Below are 19666 nucleotides of genomic sequence, written 5' to 3'. Positions count from 1 at the left end.
AGAAATAAGACTTGTTTTTGATGACTATGATCACCAAAATTAATTTCTGGTTTGGTGTTGATAAAGAGACTCTTGGGGTTTACTGATGGAACTTGTCATATGCGTAAGACTCAAATGGTTGGGAAACTGTTTTACAAAATGGCAATGAGTAACTTCTGTCCTTGTGCTCTACATTGCTCATGCTCACTTTTCAAATCATTATCTGGAAAATATTTCTTTAAATCATAGGTACATGATACATGCTCCCTGGAATATTCCTATTACTTTCTGTTTATTTTGCCACTTATCTTCTCTTTTTCCAAATGCCTGCCCCTTTCTTCCTTTCTTCCTTGCTTTCTGTGTTCCTCTGTTTTTCTCTTGGCTTTCTAATCAATGTGAATCTGCTCCCTAAACCTATACTTTGCAGTGAACAATGTCAACAATACTGATTTCTTGTTATCCACACTTCTCCCCAGAACTGATGGCCGCCCATTGCACAGCAGCCCTTTTACAACCTGCCAATTTCCCCATTAAATTTATGCCGCTTGGCCATCCAAACATTCCCTCATGCACCAGCCGGGGTTTTAATAGAATCCTTCCCCTGAGTTGCTCATGCCTTGGATAATGGGTCAGTATTCAGGATCACACACACAAAGATTAGATTTATGAGATCACCCAAACAAAGTTGTCGGATTCGCTTTTTTCCTGACATTTTAAAACAGCATCCCATTAGTGCAGGGTGTTATTTTTAGTTCAGGAAAGGTGACCGCATTCATAGTCGAAACTTGCCATTTGAACTGACCATGACCATAGCATTCTTTACAATACTTTTATCAGCCAGTCTTTAAATCGCATGGCATCACTCCGTCTTTAAGAGGGTTTGGAGGGATGTCTGTTCGGCAGATGTTTCAGCATTATTCTAATTAGCAGAGAAATGAGGTCAGAAGATGTATTTAGTTTTGACCTTTCCAAGCCCATCATGACTCCTTTTTTATGAGACCATTGAAACCAACATATAGCCAGTGGTACAGATCCTCCTGTAAAGATATTTTGAAACATACGTCAGATTTGGATCCAGACTGGGAAACCATGAGTTTCCTGTGAAAAACAACTGGCATGCTAAAACATGTTTTTCCATAAAGCTTCTATTTTATAAAGAAGTCCCAAAGCAAGAGAAAAAAACATAACTAACGTGTTGGGTCTGAATGCTTATTGGACTATGAAAGCAATAGTAAAATGTAGCATAGCCTGCTGTAGGCGGCACATATGTCGTTTGTGAAGGACAATAATGGATACAATTGTGTATTCAATGTTTCATAACCCACAGTTGTTAAGTACAAAAAAAAAAAAGCAGTTTCGTTCAGGAAATGCTCTCATGAAGGAAACATTTGACATAATGTTTTTGGATTAGCGGAATGTGGAATCAATTAAACTCTAAACACTTAAATGAATACGTCCGAACAGACTGCAACAACATCTGCCATGTAAATCCAGTAAAACAATAAGCGTTTAGAGATTGCAAACGCCTATGCCTGTGGAAAATTCGTTTCACAAATGAGCTGCGGGCACTTTATTTAGTCGGAAATCATAGCGCCTGTCTCCGTCTGGAGGCATTTCGCTGTTGTAAATGCTCTCAAGCTTGGGTGCTGTGGCTGAAAATGGAAGGGCTGTAAAACATTGATTTCCCTGAAGTGTATTTGAGAAGTCTATGATGAGAACTCCGAACACATTGTGTTGTTGTGGCTCACAGCTCTCCTCTGATTAATAGAATATAATCTGAAGGCTAAAACTAACCACATTCTTTGTTGTGTTTAACCAACAGACAACTTAAGTGTCCTCATTAGATAACACACACAACCTCTCAGCTTTTCTGCACGGTCTTTCCTCGAAATATTTCACCTTGCTACTTCCATAAGGTCAAAGTTAGCATGATGAAAATAAATGTTTATCTGCCATATTAGTCAAGATGACAAGAAACACTGTGGCAGCCAACTTCACACAGACAGAAAACTGAATTTCTAGGCATATTTGGCTAAAATATGTTTAGTCACTAAACTAAACATAGGTTAGTAGCAAACTATAGTTTGTAGTTTCATTTGTATTCAGAAAAAACATATGGCATATGCTTTCCACAAATCCTATCCAAACCCAGAGGCAGACAGTATTGGAGTAGTTTTTACTTTTACTCAAGTTCATTTTTCAAGTATTTATCAGTGTTTTTCTTTGGAAACACTTTTACTTCACTACATTCCAAAGCATAATATATAACTGTAATATGGTTAGTAGCTGGGAAGGAAGGAGGCGGGAACCGGCGAACATTCAACAAAATTTATTTCAAAATAAATAAACAAAACGAAAGTAAAACCGCGGGCAGCCCCTCACGGACGACTGCCCGCAAACACACAAAATAAAACGTGGGCAGCCCCTCACGGACGACTGCCCACAAACACATAATAACACGTAAAACAAAACTAAACATAAAATCCAGGCCTGGTCCTCTCTCCTCTTCCGCTGTCCTTGCTCCTCCTTATATGCTCCCGTCACATGGCCGCGAGACGAGACCGGTGTGCCATGCAGCTGGCACTCGTCAACATTAATCACCGGCCTGCTCTCGCGGTCCCTCGCCCCGCTGCCTGTCACACAACAATAATGTCATACTTCTGCTTCACTACATTTCATAAATAAAAGTTTTTTTATTTTTTTATTTTTTACCTTTAACTCTTAATTACAGTAAAAATATAGTAATTTCTTTCGTGTACTCAAGTAAAATTTAAATTACTTTTACTTGAGTAAAAGTATACACTTATACTGAATGACACCGATATAAAAGGACACTGATAAAGTGCACTGTAAAATAAAATAAAACAATGGCTCCAATTGAAAATGACTGATCACATCTAACTTTTTCAATTGGCCGAATTGAAATTCTGCGAATTGATGCAATTTAATTCACAGAAATTAAATTTGGCCAACTGATTTTTTTTACAGTGTACATATACTTGAAAAATAAAATAACTTGGAAAGTAAAAATACTCCACTACTGTCCGCCTCTGTCCAAACCACATTCATATGTGGTTTTGAAATTTGTGTTTTTTTTTTTTTTTCATTTCAATCTGACTGGATTTAAAGTATTTTTTTCCTGATGGATCATCTACAACATCATGCAAAGTGCGCAGTATTGTACGCAAATCTTTTCCCTCACCTTATCCCTTTTGTGTGTCACTAGTAAGCTAGTCATTGGTTTTGGATATACTTATATAGCTGAATGTATAAAATATCACTCATGTGCCTCAGGGGTTCAGAATAACAGCAAGATGTCATGATGGACATGAGCGGATGGAAATGGTTGGTTTTCTTGACGCTTACAGCTGATTTAGATACAATGAATATGAACGAAACGATCCGTACAAATGAATCAAATTACATCACCTACACAATGACAGTCAGTCTGAAAGATTGGATTTGATTTATGTACAGTGTCAAACCAAAAGGTCCCTTTAAACCTTTTTTGATGATGTAATAAAACGTTCATCTCTTTTGCAGGCAGCTTAACAGCCTTGCAACCAGGTTTAAGCAGCATCTGTTACTAAGGCAGTGGACAGATTTCACTCAGAAAGCATCATGATCTATTACTGGCTCATGCAAACTGATGACAGATTGTGCTTTCTAAAACAAATAGCAAACCTATGCCCATCACGTCAATGAATTTGAGATTTAATTAAAGTGACATTCTCCAAAAATCGCCCCAGTCACCAAAAAGTGTAGCTAAATATGGAAAGTGGCATTTATAATAACACCAATGTTAATTTAATCATTTATAAGTTTCACTATTTAGTGTACTTGTATTTTCCTTGTGAATGCTTGTTAAATAATTTTGTACAGAGCAAAGCAAATGGTGGAGAAATCCATCATAAAAAAATAAAAATAAAAATAAAATCTATATGTACATATGCATTGCCATTACATCACAAGGCCATTTTATTAACTTGAAAAAAAAGACTAATATAAAATAAAGTAATAGTGTCATATCATTTAAATTATATACAAATTATGATGTTTATTTCACCAGAACATAAAAAAAAATCTCATCAGAACATAAATGTTAAAGTCATTCATAAATATTTTTAAAGCCATTTATGTAAATATGCTACATTTAAAGAGAATAACTGACAAAGAACATACCAAAGAAATAGTAGTAAAGAGAATTATTTATATTGTCTTTACTATGTACTAAAATTTAAATGAATAGTTTGATACAGTGCACTTTTTGTGTTTTATATTGTACGTATTAAAAAATTACCTGCATGTAATTACAGCTGTAACCCTTAAACTTACCAAACCCGTCCCCAAACTTATCCGCATCTCACCAAAAGTGTTTTGCAATACAACATCAACACAATAAGTGCATTGTACCTAAAAATGTTATGTAAGTACATATAGTAGTACACCTAATGTGACCAGACATGTTATATTGCTTAGTCTTGAGGTAAATATGTTAAAAACTAAAAGTGTAAAAGCCTTTAGTAGAGAGCTGAAGCTAGAAGTCTAGAGGGAGTTATTAAATCTACTGATCTCTATGCTCTGATATCTGCACCAGAGCAACTGTGGTGACATGTTCCTTACAGCAAATTATGAATGAAAGGATGGATACTGCCATAGCAAACCCATAGCAGTATGTCCTACGGAAGTACGACTCCATGTCATGTACAGAGTCCAAGGAGAAAACTCATATCACCTCTAGCATTGCAACTGGTTTTTGCTGTTGGCTATAAATAATATACTTTAAATCAAAGTTTTTCTTTCATTACCCTGTCACATACTTACATTTTTCTACCTACATGTTATTGCCGAAATACAAAGGCTTATTGTTTCTGATTAGGCGAAAAAAAGCAACCAAACAAATGAAAATATGTGTCCTCCCCTCCGGCCAGGAGTGATTTATGCTGGTCTCTATGCCTGAAATGTGTTTCAGGTTTTATAATGCACAGAATATTATTATTTATTTTATTTGTATTATTTATTTTTTTGAATGTTGAGGTTATGCTAGCTACTCTATGGTTACATTTCATTACTTTTGTGTAATACTGTAGGAATTTGAAAGGATTTCAAAATGTAATCTGTGTATTGTGTAAACAAGTCTAAAAAAAGAAAAAACAAGACAGGAAAAAGTGGAACATTATAGACTTTAGGCCACCAATGCCTTAAAACTGTGTGTGTGTGTGTGTGTGTGTGTGTGTGTGTGTGTGTGTGTGTGTGTGTGTGTGTGTACTTGTCTACCTATCTAACAGGGGACCTTGGCGTCGTTACACACTCACCAACAGGGGACCTCTGAGCCAAGAGGGGACATTTTTCAAGTCCCCTGTTGGTCATGCATTAAATCATGTGAAAATGAAGTAAAACACTAAAGAAATGCTCTGGTGATTTTTTAAATGTTTGACCAAGTAAGGACCTACAGGTGTGTGTGTTTAAATCATGTTAAAATCAAGAAACAACACTCTGGTGAATTTTTAAAAATTTTGACCAAGAGGGGACCTAAGAGTGTGTGAGTGTTTAAGGCCATGCTCAGCAGCTCCCCTGTAGGCTGGAGCAGGAACTGTAATGGCCCTTAAACACACGTCGTTCACACACACACACACACTCCTCTATTGTTTGAATGGCCTGCTGTCCTCTGACTCTAGAGCTGCTGTTTAACAGACTGCTTACTAAAGGAACAAACATCATATAGATTATATCTCTTTACTAAATACCCTGACTAGTTTCAAACTTTGCATTACTTTAAAATTAAATACTACAGGATCCAAGAAAAAACGATTAAAAAATCTAAACAACCAGGATGTAATTAGAAATACATCTGCCATCAAAATGTGTGTGTCTTCAGTTTCTACAAATAAATATTGTAAATACCATCCATCATGGCCGTGGACAGGCCGTAAAACTTTATTAAATTATTAAGGGATCTCATTCAATGCTTTTGTAAATATTTTTTGTTTCTGTGTATATATATATATAACATTTTAATGACAGTGGCCTATAATTATTGAAAAATAATGCATTATTTTATTTATATATAAAAAAAAAGGTATGGTAAATGGGACAAACTTTGCATCTAAAGTTCTTTTAAAAAAGTGTTAACATAGAGATTATTAAAAACATTTTATTTTAGCCAAGTATACATTTATGAGCTTTTTAAACTAACCACTTTTGATTTATTTATGTTTAACAAAATGATTCAGGTCCCCTGTTAGATAGTAAATCACGACGCCTGTGTGTTTGCTGTGACATTTCTTATCATCACAAACACACTGCACAGATTTAGAGTTTTTACAGCAATACCTGAGTTTAAAGGGTTAAATCAAGCAGAAATAGCTCTCTAATGTATTAATTGCCGGTCATTATTGAATAGTGATTACGTTACACACACACACTGACTCAGGTCCCCTGTTAGATAGTAAATTACGACGCCTGTGTGTTTGCTGTGACATTTCTTATCATCACAAACACACTGCAAAGATTTAGAGTTTTTACTGCAATACCTGAGTTTAAATGGTTAAATCAAGCAGAAATACCTCTCTAATGTATTAATCGCAGGTCATTATTGAATAGTGAATATGTTACACACACACTGACTCAGGTCCCCTGTTAGATAGTAAATTACGACGCCTGTGTGTTTGCTGTGACATTTCTTATCATCACAAACACTGTAAAGATTTAGAGTTTTTACAGCAATACTTGAGTTTAAAGGGTTAAATCAAGCAGAAATAGCTCTCTAATGTATTAAATGCAGGTCATTTTTGAATAGTGATTACGTTACACACACACTGACTCAGGTCCCCTGTTAGATAGTAAATCACGACGCCTGTGTGTTTGCTCTGACATTTCTTATAATCACAAACACACTGCAAAGATTAAGAGTTTTTACAGCAATAACTGAGTTTAAAGGGTTAAATCAAGCAGAAATAGCTCTCTAATGTATTAATTGCAGGTCATTATTGAATAGTGATTACGTTACACACACACACTGACTCAGGTCCCCTGTTAGATAGTAAATCACGACGCTTGTGTGTTTGCTCTGACATTTCTTATAATCACAAACACACTGCAAAGATTTAGAGGTTTTACAGCAATACTTGAGTTTAAAGGGTTAAATCAAGCAGAAATAGCTCTCTAATGTATTAATTGCAGGTCATTATTGAATAGTGATTACGTTACACACACACTGACTCAGGTCCCCTGTTAGATAGTAAATCACGACGCCTGTGTGTTTGCTGTGACATTTCTTATCATCATAAACACACTGCAAAGATTTAGAGTTTTTACAGCAATACCTGAGTTTAAAGGGTTAAATCAAGCAGAAATAGCTCTCTAATGTATTAATCGCAGGTCATTATTGAATAGTGATTACGTTACACACACACTGACTCAGGGCCCCTGTTAGATAGTAAATCACGACGCCTGTGTGTTTGCTCTGACATTTCTTATCATCACAAACACACTGTAAAGATTTAGAGTTTTTACTGCAATACCTGAGTTTAAAGGGTTAAATCAAGCAGAAATAGCTCTCTAATGTATTAATTGCAGGTCATTATTGAATAGTGATTATGTTACACACACACTGACTCAGGTCCCCTGTTAGATAGTAAATCACGACGCCTGTGTGTTTGCTGTGACATTTCTTATCATCACAAACACACTGCAAAGATTAAGAGTTTTTACAGCAATACCTGAGTTTAAAGGGTTAAATCAAGCAGAAATAGCTCTAATGTATTAAATGCAGGTCATTATTGAATAGTGATTACGTTACACACACACACTGACTCAGGTCCCCTGTTAGATAGTAAATCACGACGCCTGTGTGTTTGCTGTGACATTTCTTATAATCACAAACACACTGCAAAGATTTAGAGTTTTTACAGCATTACCTGAGTTTAAAGGGTTAAATCAAGCAGAAATAGCTCTCTAATGTATTAATTGCAGGTCACTATTGAATAGTGAATATGTTACACACACACTGACTCAGGTCCCCTGTTAGATAGTAAATCACGACGCCTGTGTGTTTGCTGTGACATTTCTTATCATCACAAACACACTGTAAAGATTTAGAGTTTTTACAGCAATACCTGAGTTTAAAGGGTTAAATCAAGCAGAAATAGCTCTAATGTATTAAATGCAGGTCATTATTGAATAGTGATTACGTTACACACACACTGACTCAGGGCCCCTGTTAGATAGTAAATCACGACGCCTGTGTGTTTGCTGTGTCATTTCTTATCATCACAAACACACTGCAAAGATTTAGAGTTTTTACAGCAATACCTGAGTTTAAAGGGTTAAATCAAGCAGAAATAGCTCTCTAATGTATTAAATGCAGGTCATTATTGAATAGTGATTACGTTACACACACACTGACTCAGGTCCCCTGTTAGATAGTAAATCACGACGCCTGTGTGTTTGCTGTGACATTTCTTATAATCACAAACACACTGCAAAGATTAAGAGTTTTTACAGCAATACCTGAGTTTAAAGGGTTAAATCAAGCAGAAATAGCTCTCTAATGTATTAAATGCAGGTCATTATTGAATAGTGATTACGTTACACACACACTGACTCAGGGCCCCTGTTAGATAGTAAATCACGACGCCTGTGTGTTTGCTGTGACATTTCTTATCATCACAAACACACTGCAAAGATTTAGAGGTTTTACAGCAATACTTGAGCTTAAAGGGTTAAATCAAGCAGAAATAGCTCTCTACTGTATTAATAGATAGTTAGATGTTAGATAGTAAATCACGACGCCTGTGTGTTTCTCTCCTCAACCCCCACAACCCCCCACTCACAATTTACATTTCAATAAGGGAAGACTTGAAAAACCAGTTTGTGAACCACAGGCCAATAGAGCTCAAACTACCAATGTGGCAGAACCCTTCTCAAATAAACTAGAGAAGATGCTGGGATTTGCCCTGCCAAATTAAACTAAATTACAGTTTTTACAATCGCTAGGCCACATTTCTCAATACTTTGGTCATTTTCAAAACTTGTTCTCCAAACCAACTTTCTGCTTCACATCAGTTATTTCACATTCAAAATCCACAAAAACTAACAAAACACTTAATTCATGTCTCAAATCAAGTGCCAATGATCCACAGTTTAGCTTGCACAGACTGAAGTTGTGATCACTGTGTGAAGAGTTTTGAACAAGTGACCAACATTTGTTTGACAAATTTGCGAGTGCCAGAGACTTTAACTAAGGAGAATATTCTGAGCACAGTGTGTGATGTTATTGAGATCTTTTATGAAACTTTTTAGAGGTGATAAAAGTAAGAGTTCCAGAGTATCGAGCTGAAGAGAAAAGTCTGAGCACAGCGTCCGATACTGTTGAGATCCCTTCTGAAACTTTAGAGGAGACACATATGAGCAATCCAGTCTCTCTAGCCAAGGAGACAAATCAGAGCATAGTATGTGATGTTGTTGAGATCTCTTATGAAACTTTAGTGGAGATAAACATGAGAGAATGTCATTTTTTGTCTCAGGATAAACATGTGAGAAGCAGGAGACTTAGCCTTATGTCTCAATTTGATGTTCACTTGATCTCATTTCTGTCTAGGAGAAAGATGTGAGTTGAGAAGGAGATCTCAGGTTTGATTTTCCTTTCCTCTAGGTTGGCCTTTGGTTCACAAACTGGGTTTTTAGGGCCCTATAAAATCCGTTTTATTTTTTCCCAAATTCCATTTTTTCCGTTTAAATTTTTGCAAATTCCGTTTTTTCCGTTTTAATTTTTGCAGATTCCTTTTTTTCCGTTAAAATGTTTGGTAATTCATTTTTTTTACCCTTTACTGTTATTTTGGTGAAAAAAAGAGTTTGCTTTTAATGTTAATATAATACAACATAAAACAAAAAATAGGAATGACCTTAAATTTATCGAGGTAACAAACATCACATTTACTTTTTAGGACAAATATGATATTTGACATAACACTGCACTTCAAATACTTCAAATATTAATGGTTATTAGCTTTAAACTTTCCGGTAAAATAAATTATAATAGTTTATATAAGTTACAATGAAAGTGCTCCATTAGCTTTTTCTTTCAAGTAATTTTTTTTTTAAAAAGAACTAAAAAAAAAAAAAAATCATAAGAATCATCTTTTACAGTACTATTAAGTAAAACATTTAAATTTGAAAATTAACATAAAAAAAACATTTCACCATGAAATCATGTAGTGAATTGTTCTGTGTGTTTAACAATCACCATTATGATATCCAGAGCTGTGAAAAATAAAAATACACAAAAACACAACCCTGCCTGAAGTTTTTTCCCCAAACTTCAAAGGCCCCTTTAAATGATTAAAACTAGATGCTTATCTTAACTTTAAGGTTACTTATCATGTAAACTACCCATAGGCTACAGCATGTTAAATGCATGTTTGGAACAGACTAACAGAGGGGAAAACGGTCGCATTTGCAGCAGATATGCATTGCTGCCTAATGTGTACATTATAAATCAAAGCACGAGATGACAGGGGTCGAGCAGAACACCGGAAAATCTGACAGAATGGACAATATTTGTCTGTCTGTGCAATACACGAGCCGCGGTTCAGGTGCGCGCGCGACCAATGCTGCCGAACGCAGAGCCGTGGAGACCAACTTCGCTGTACCTTCATTGTTTTGAAGGGCGAGCTGAAATGACGGGAGGGGTTGTGTCGCGAAGATTTGCTTCCCCCGGTCTGCACTTTCCTCAGACATACGTTCTCCACCCACACGACACAGAATTTAATTACAAATATGTAAAATTCCGGGGAAATCTGCGTTAACACCAGATTCCGCGTTAATATGCCAATTCCGCGATTCCGTCCGCGATTCCGTGATCGCAGAAATTATAGGGCCCTAGGTTTTCAAGTCTTCCCTTATTTATTATTATTAAAATGTAAATTGTGTGGGGGGGTTGTGTGGATCTACTGTGTTTGTGGGCCCAGTTTATAGCAGTTAGTTCACCTACAAATGAAAATTAGCCCATGATTTACTCACCCTCAAGTCATCCCAAGTGTATATGATATTCTTTTTTTAAATGAATAAAATCAGAGTTATTTGAATTAATATTAAAAAAGTCCTGGCTCTTCCCAGCTTTATAATGCCAGTGCCTTGTCGGTCCATAAAAGTGCATCTAACCATCATATAACTGATCCACACAGTAACTGATCCATAGACTAAAATACTAGCTTTCGGTTTTCAGTGCCACACGAATCACATTGCGCTTAAAGGACAACTCCGGTGAGAAATGACCCTAGGGGTAATTAACAGATGGTTATCGAGTAGATCGTTCTCTGGGATGCGGTTTCATGAAAATCGAATTTAAAGAGTTTTATGTCTAAACACAGATTAGCTTATAATGTTTGTCTATGGGGCATGGAATAAGTGAAATTAAATCGCTAGTTAATACCACTAACAAGGTAGCATAATGAGGGTCCCTACATGCAAACCGAAGCATTGAGAACTTGTTAGAGTACAAACGGTTTAATAAGAAGATACTTTATAAAGACAGTACATTACACGTTTACAGACTGCAGCCATCTTGGAAAACAGTCTCGACGACTCGAGCCACGAACGCTGTGCTAAGTGAGCTGGTCGATAGGAATTAAGTTTGTGAAATCTAATTACATGGACTTTTTTATCTTTTTTTTCTCTACTGCGTTCAGTGCTTTCTTCCGGAAACAACGGCCCATATGAGATTCCAAGTCACAGTTCATCACTTAGCACAGCGTTCGTCACTCAAATCTGTTTTTAGAGATAAAACTCTTTACACTTGATTTCCATGAAACCGCATCCCAGAGAACGATCTACTCGGTAACCATCTGTTAATTACCCCGAGGGTCATTTCTCACCGGAGTTGTCCTTTAAAGAGTAACCCTTCTTCACCCATGAATCCTTGACGTATGTGCACTGACAAACGCAGAAGAGAGAAGATAGAGCTAAACAAAACTTAGCATCAGGGGTTACTCTTTTCATAATAACACTAAAACACAATTTCTTTCAATAAAAATAGTTAGTTTAGTCTATAAAGTTTAAAATATGGACATTGTTCTTACACAAACGTGCCACTTTGCTTCAGAAGGCTCTTCATTACTCATGTGCTATATGCGTGAACACCTGAAGCACACGCCCAAAAGCTGTATCTCTGACAGTCCACGAATGCTAAACTAAAATGCTAAAATTAATACAAAATTATTTAAAAAAAATAGGAAGTATCCCAGTAAACATAGTTGCTTATGTCATAGTAGGTTCAGTTAAGTGAACATAAACTTTGAGAAAAAGTAACTTTAAAATTATTAACTTATAAAAAAAAAAATATATATATATATATATATATTTTTGTTTTTTGTTTTTTACAGTGAGGACAATACACTGTTATATTACAACTACTGAGAGACCATCCTGAAAAGCACTGTTTATTTCATTTGTATCATATCTTTTGTATTTATTTGTGCTTTCACTTGTAATGTGTTTGGGCTAGTGGTTTAGATGTGCTCTTGATATTGGAATAGAGAATAGTGTGTGTGGAGTTCGCTGCTCAACCCCCCACCAGTAATTTACATTTCAATGCATGAAGACTCTCACAGGTGAGACACAGAACCTCACTACTGTTACCGATGTCCTAGACCAAATACCCTGCCAAAAATAAATTGAAATTACATGATGAAATGAAATTACAATCGCTAGGACACATTTCCCAATCTTTAGGAGAACTGAGTGAGGAGTTTATAAATTTGCTAACCAACTTTCAGCTTCACAGCAGTTAATTTTACATTTACAAATCAACTCATTCTTACAGAGCACTGGCAGCACAGGTTATACAATTAAAATGTCTTTACAAAACTAGAATGACACTCTGCTGCTTATAATTCACTGCATACTTACAGTACAGTACAACATTATTCCTAAGTTTCCTCTTTTGAATGGATGGTAATGGTCTAACACTGGTGTTGGTGTTCAGTTTCATCAAAGTTGCTTTGATAGTGTTTGATTTCTTTAGCAGGATAAATTGCATTACAATATTACTGTATACATGTTGTAAATTGCTGTCTCATTCAGTTTTTTTATTATGTTATTGTTTTGTCCATAAGTTTAACACTTTTGAAAACAGAATGTAAGGATGTGCAAATTGGCCCGTAGAACAAAGATTTGATTGTGTTTGTGTCAAAGTGAGAAAAGATTTCCGGTAAATTGAAAGATGTTGCCATTGAATGCATTTTGTGCTAAAGCAATGTTGATCCACAGTTAAGCTGTGATATAAAATTTTCTTTTACAAAACATTTCTCAATAATAAACACACTTTTTCAAAACTCTTCACAAGTGATCACAACTTCAGTCTGTGCAAGCTAAACTGTGGATCATTGGCACTTGATTTGAGACATGAATGAAGTGTTTTGTTAGTTTTTGTGAATTTTGAATGTGAAATAACTGATGTGAAGCGGAAAGTTGGTTCGGAGAACTGTGTGAAGGATTTTGAAAATGACCAAAGTATTGAGAAATGTGGCCTAGCGATTGTAAAAACTGTAATTTCGTTTAATTTGGCAGGGCAAATCCCAGCATCTTCTCTAGTTTATTTGAGAAGGGTTCTGCCACATTGGTAGTTTGAGCTCTATTGGCCTGTGGTTCACAAACTGGTTTTTCAAGTCTCCCTTATTGAAATGTAAATTGTGAGTGGGGGGTTGTGGGGGTTGAGGAGAGAAACACACAGGCGTCGTTATTTACTATCTAACATCTAACTATCTATTAATACAGTAGAGAGCTATTTCTGCTTGATTTAACCCTTTAAGCTCAAGTATTGCTGTAAAAACTCTAAATATTTACAGTGTGTTTGTGATTATAAGAAATGTCACAGCAAACACACAGGCGTCATGATTTACTATCTAACAGGGGACCTGAGTCAGTGTGTGTGTAACGTAATCACTATTCAATAATGACCTGCATTTAATACATTAGAGAGCTATTTCTGCTTGATTTAACCCTTTAAACTCAGGTATTGCTGTAAAAACTCTTAATCTTTGCAGTGTGTTTGTGATGATAAGAAATGTCACAGCAAACACACAGGCGTCGTGATTTACTATCTAACAGGGGACCTGAGTCAGTGTGTGTGTAACGTAATCACTATTCAATAATGACCTGCATTTAATACATTAGAGAGCTATTTCTGCTTGATTTAACCCTTTAAACTCAGGTATTGCTGTAAAAACTCTAAATATTTACAGTGTGTTTGTGATGATAAGAAATGTCACAGCAAACACACAGGCGTCGTGATTTACTATCTAACGGGACCTGAGTCAGTGTGTGTGTAACGTAATCACTATTCAATAATGACCTGCGATTAATACATTAGAGAGCTATTACTGCTTGATTTAACCCTTTAAACTCAAGTATTGCTGTAAAAACTCTAAATCTTTACAGTGTGTTTATGATGATAAGAAATGTCACAGCAAACACACAGGCGTCGTGATTTACTATCTAACAGGGGACCTGAGTCAGTGTGTGTGTGTAACGTAATCACTATTCAATAATGACCTGCGATTAATACATTAGAGAGCTATTTCTGCTTGATTTAACTCTTTAAACTCAGGTATTGCTGTAAAAACTCTAAATCTTTGCAGTGTGTTTGTGATGATAAGAAATGACACAGCAAACACACAGGCGTCGTGCTTTACTATCTAACAGGGGACCTGAGTCAGTGTGTGTGTAACGTAATCACTATTCAATAATGACCTGCATTTAATACATTAGAGAGCTATTTCTGCTTGATTTAACCCTTTAAACTCAGGTATTGCTGTAAAAACTCTAAATCTTTACAGTGTGTTTATGATGATAAGAAATGTCACAGCAAACACACAGGCGTCGTGATTTACTATCTAACAGGGGACCTGAGTCAGTGTGTGTGTGTAACATAATCACTATTCAATAATGACCTGCAATTAATACATTAGAGAGCTATTTCTGCTTGATTTAACTCTTTAAACTCAGGTATTGCTGTAAAAACTCTAAATCTTTGCAGTGTGTTTGTGATGATAAGAAATGACACAGCAAACACACAGGCGTCGTGCTTTACTATCTAACAGGGGACCTGAGTCAGTGTGTGTGTAACGTAATCACTATTCAATAATGACCTGCATTTAATACATTAGAGAGCTATTTCTGCTTGATTTAACCCTTTAAACTCAGGTATTGCTGTAAAAACTCTAAATCTTTACAGTGTGTTTATGATGATAAGAAATGTCACAGCAAACACACAGGCGTCGTGATTTACTATCTAACAGGGGACCTGAGTCAGTGTGTGTGTAACGTAATCACTATTCAATAATGACCTGCAATTAATACATTAGAGAGCTATTACTGCTTGATTTAACTCTTTAAACTCAGGTATTGCAGTAAAAACTCTAAATCTTTGCAGTGTGTTTGTGATGATAAGAAATGTCACAGCAAACACACAGGCGTCGTGATTTACTATATAACAGGGGACCTGAGTCAGTGTGTGTGTAATGTAATCACTATTCAATAATGACCTGCATTTAATACATTAGAGAGCTATTTCTGCTTGATTTAACCCTTTAAACTCAGGTATTGCTGTAAAAACTCTAAATATTTACAGTGTGTTTGTGGTGATAAGAAATGTCACAGCAAACACACAGGCGTCGTGATTTACTATCTAACAGGGGACCTGAGTCAGTGTGTGTAACGTAATCACTATTCAATAATGACCTGCGATTAATACATTAGAGAGCTATTTCTGCTTGATTTAACCCTTTAAACTCAGGTATTGCAGTAAAAACTCTAAATCTTTGCAGTGTGTTTGTGATGATAAGAAATGTCAGAGCAAACACACAGGCGTCGTGCTTTACTATCTAACAGGGGACCTGAGTCAGTGTGTGTGTAACGTAATCACTATTCAATAATGACCTGCGATTAATACATTAGAGAGCTATTTCTGCTTGATTTAACCCTTTAAACTCAGGTATTGCAGTAAAAACTCTTAATCTTTACAGTGTGTTTGTGATGATAAGAAATGTCAGAGCAAACACACAGGCGTCGTGATTTACTATCTAACAGGGGACCTGAGTCAGTGTGTGTGTAACGTAATCACTATTCAATAATGACCTGCATTTAATACATTAGAGAGCTATTTCTGCTTGATTTAACCCTTTAAACTCAGGTATTGCTGTAAAAACTCTAAATCTTTACAGTGTGTTTATGATGATAAGAAATGACACAGCAAACACACAGGCGTCGTGATTTACTATCTAACAGGGGACCTGAGTCAGTGTGTGTGTGTAACATAATCACTATTCAATAATGACCTGCAATTAATACATTAGAGAGCTATTTCTGCTTGATTTAACTCTTTAAACTCAGGTATTGCTGTAAAAACTCTAAATCTTTGCAGTGTGTTTGTGATGATAAGAAATGACACAGCAAACACACAGGCGTCGTGCTTTACTATCTAACAGGGGACCTGAGTCAGTGTGTGTGTAACGTAATCACTATTCAATAATGACCTGCATTTAATACATTAGAGAGCTATTTCTGCTTGATTTAACCCTTTAAACTCAGGTATTGCTGTAAAAACTCTAAATCTTTACAGTGTGTTTATGATGATAAGAAATGTCACAGCAAACACACAGGCGTCGTGATTTACTATCTAACAGGGGACCTGAGTCAGTGTGTGTGTAACGTAATCACTATTCAATAATGACCTGCGATTAATACATTAGAGAGCTATTTCTGCTTGATTTAACCCTTTAAACTCAGGTATTGCTGTAAAAACTCTAAATCTTTGCAGTGTGTTTGTGATGATAAGAAATGACACAGCAAACACACAGGCGTCGTGCTTTACTATCTAACAGGGGACCTGAGTCAGTGTGTGTGTAACGTAATCACTATTCAATAATGACCTGCATTTAATACATTAGAGAGCTATTTCTGCTTGATTTAACCCTTTAAACTCAGGTATTGCTGTAAAAACTCTAAATCTTTGCAGTGTGTTTGTGATTATAAGAAATGTCACAGCAAACACACAGGCGTCGTGATTTACTATCTAACAGGGGACCTGAGTCAGTGTGTGTGTAATGTAATCACTATTCAATAATGACCTGCATTTAATACATTAGAGCTATTTCTGCTTGATTTAACCCTTTAAACTCAGGTATTGCTGTAAAAACTCTAAATCTTTGCAGTGTGTTTGTGATGATAAGAAATGTCACAGCAAACACACAGGTGTCGTGATTTACTATCTAACAGGGGACCTGAGTCAGTGTGTGTGTAACATAATCACTATTCAATAATGACCTGCAATTAATACATTAGAGAGCTATTTCTGCTTGATTTAACCCTTTAAACTCAGGTATTGCTGTAAAAACTCTAAATCTTTGCAGTGTGTTTGTGATGATAAGAAATGTCACAGCAAACACACAGGCGTCGTGCTTTACTATCTAACAGGGGACCTGAGTCAGTGTGTGTGTAACGTAATCACTATTCAATAATGACCTGCAATTAATACATTAGAGAGCTATTTCTGCTTGATTTAACCCTTTAAACTCAGGTATTGCAGTAAAAACTCTTAATCTTTACAGTGTGTTTGTGATGATAAGAAATGTCACAGCAAACACACAGGCGTCGTGATTTACTATCTAACAGGGGACCTGAGTCAGTGTGTGTGTAACCTAATCACTATTCAATAATGACCTGCAATTAATACATTAGAGAGCTATTTCTGCTTGATTTAACCCTTTAAACTCAGGTATTGCTGTAAAAACTCTTAATCTTTGCAGTGTGTTTGTGATGATAAGAAATGTCACAGCAAACACACAGGCGTCGTGATTTACTATCTAACAGGGGACCTGAGTCAGTGTGTGTGTAACCTAATCACTATTCAATAATGACCTGCAATTAATACATTAGAGAGCTATTTCTGCTTGATTTAACCCTTTAAACTCAGGTATTGCTGTAAAAACTCTAAATCTTTGCAGTGTGTTTGTGATGATAAGAAATGTCACAGCAAACACACAGGCGTCGTGATTTACTATCTAACAGGGGACCTGAGTCAGTGTGTGTGTAACCTAATCACTATTCAATAATGACCTGCAATTAATACATTAGAGAGCTATTTCTGCTTGATTTAACCCTTTAAACTCAGGTATTGCTGTAAAAACTCTTAATCTTTGCAGTGTGTTTGTGATGATAAGAAATGTCACAGCAAACACACAGGCGTCGTGATTTACTATCTAACAGGGGACCTGAGTCAGTGTGTGTGTAACCTAATCACTATTCAATAATGACCTGCAATTAATACATTAGAGAGCTATTTCTGCTTGATTTAACCCTTTAAACTCAGGTATTGCTGTAAAAACTCTAAATCTTTGCAGTGTGTTTGTGATGATAAGAAATGTCACAGCAAACACACAGGCGTCGTGATTTACTATCTAACAGGGGACCTTATAACCCTAAAGAACAATTTCTGCTTGTCCAGTCCTTGATTTATTTTATTTTTGTAAATGGTGCAAGAAATCAAATCTCACTCTTAAAATCTCAAGAACAAAGTATTTCGGGGGGATTTTAGAGAGCAGAAACTATATTTGAATAGGCAGCTAATACAATCGGGCACAAATGTAAATACATTGGTGTACCTGACAATAATCTTAAATGAGAGATGTGGACTGATCATATACTGTAATTATGAAGACACAACAGAGAATGAATTTCTTAAAGAAATGACTTTTCTGTAATGTATTAGGTGTTATGTCTAAGGTATATTGTGTGTGTGTGTGCCTATTGTGATACCAGATGCCCGTGTAAACAAGTGAACTTATTTTAATGTGTTGACTAACATACTAAAGCACAAGAAGACTTGTGGACTAACTAAGTGTAGTGTGTTACTTGATGTTACATCTTGTAACTTTATTGCGACTGTGTAATAAATATATTTAAAAATAAGTTTCAAAATAAATTAAAGTATTAAAGTATATTTTAGGTTACAAATAAATACTTCTGAGTACATTCAAAAGAACACAGTTATTATAAAAAGACACATTACTACTTGACACATTATATAGTCTGTACGAAGCTTAACTGCATTTATGTTATTTATTTGTAAAGACATGTAATGGTGGAGATGGCATATATATATATATATATATATATATATATATATATATATATATATATATATATATATATATATATATATATATATATATATATATGTATGTATGTATGTATGTGTATATATATATATATATATATATATATATATATATATATATATATATATATATATATATATATATATATATATATATATATATATATATATATATATATATATATATATATATATATATATATATATATATATATATATAATGAAGACAGACTTGACTGCCAGCTCACTTCACATTCACACACAGCTCCACTGCAGACTAATGGAGGTCCCCTGTTGGATAGGTAGACATCCGTCACACACACACACACAGCTCCATTAGAGTCTATGGAGGTCCCCTGTTGGATAGGTAGACATCGTTCAGGTCCCCTCTTGGCATATTTTTTAAAAAATAAAAATATGCTTATTTGAAGTTATATTATGAATAAGGGCCTTAAAAGAAAATTTTGTATGTGATTTTTGTTTCTTCAAAATGACTAGAAACACAGGTCC

Source organism: Pseudorasbora parva, chromosome 5, assembly GCF_024679245.1.
Source record: "Pseudorasbora parva isolate DD20220531a chromosome 5, ASM2467924v1, whole genome shotgun sequence".
Classification (NCBI taxonomy): domain Eukaryota; kingdom Metazoa; phylum Chordata; class Actinopteri; order Cypriniformes; family Gobionidae; genus Pseudorasbora; species Pseudorasbora parva.
This window is presented reverse-complemented; position numbering follows the sequence as displayed.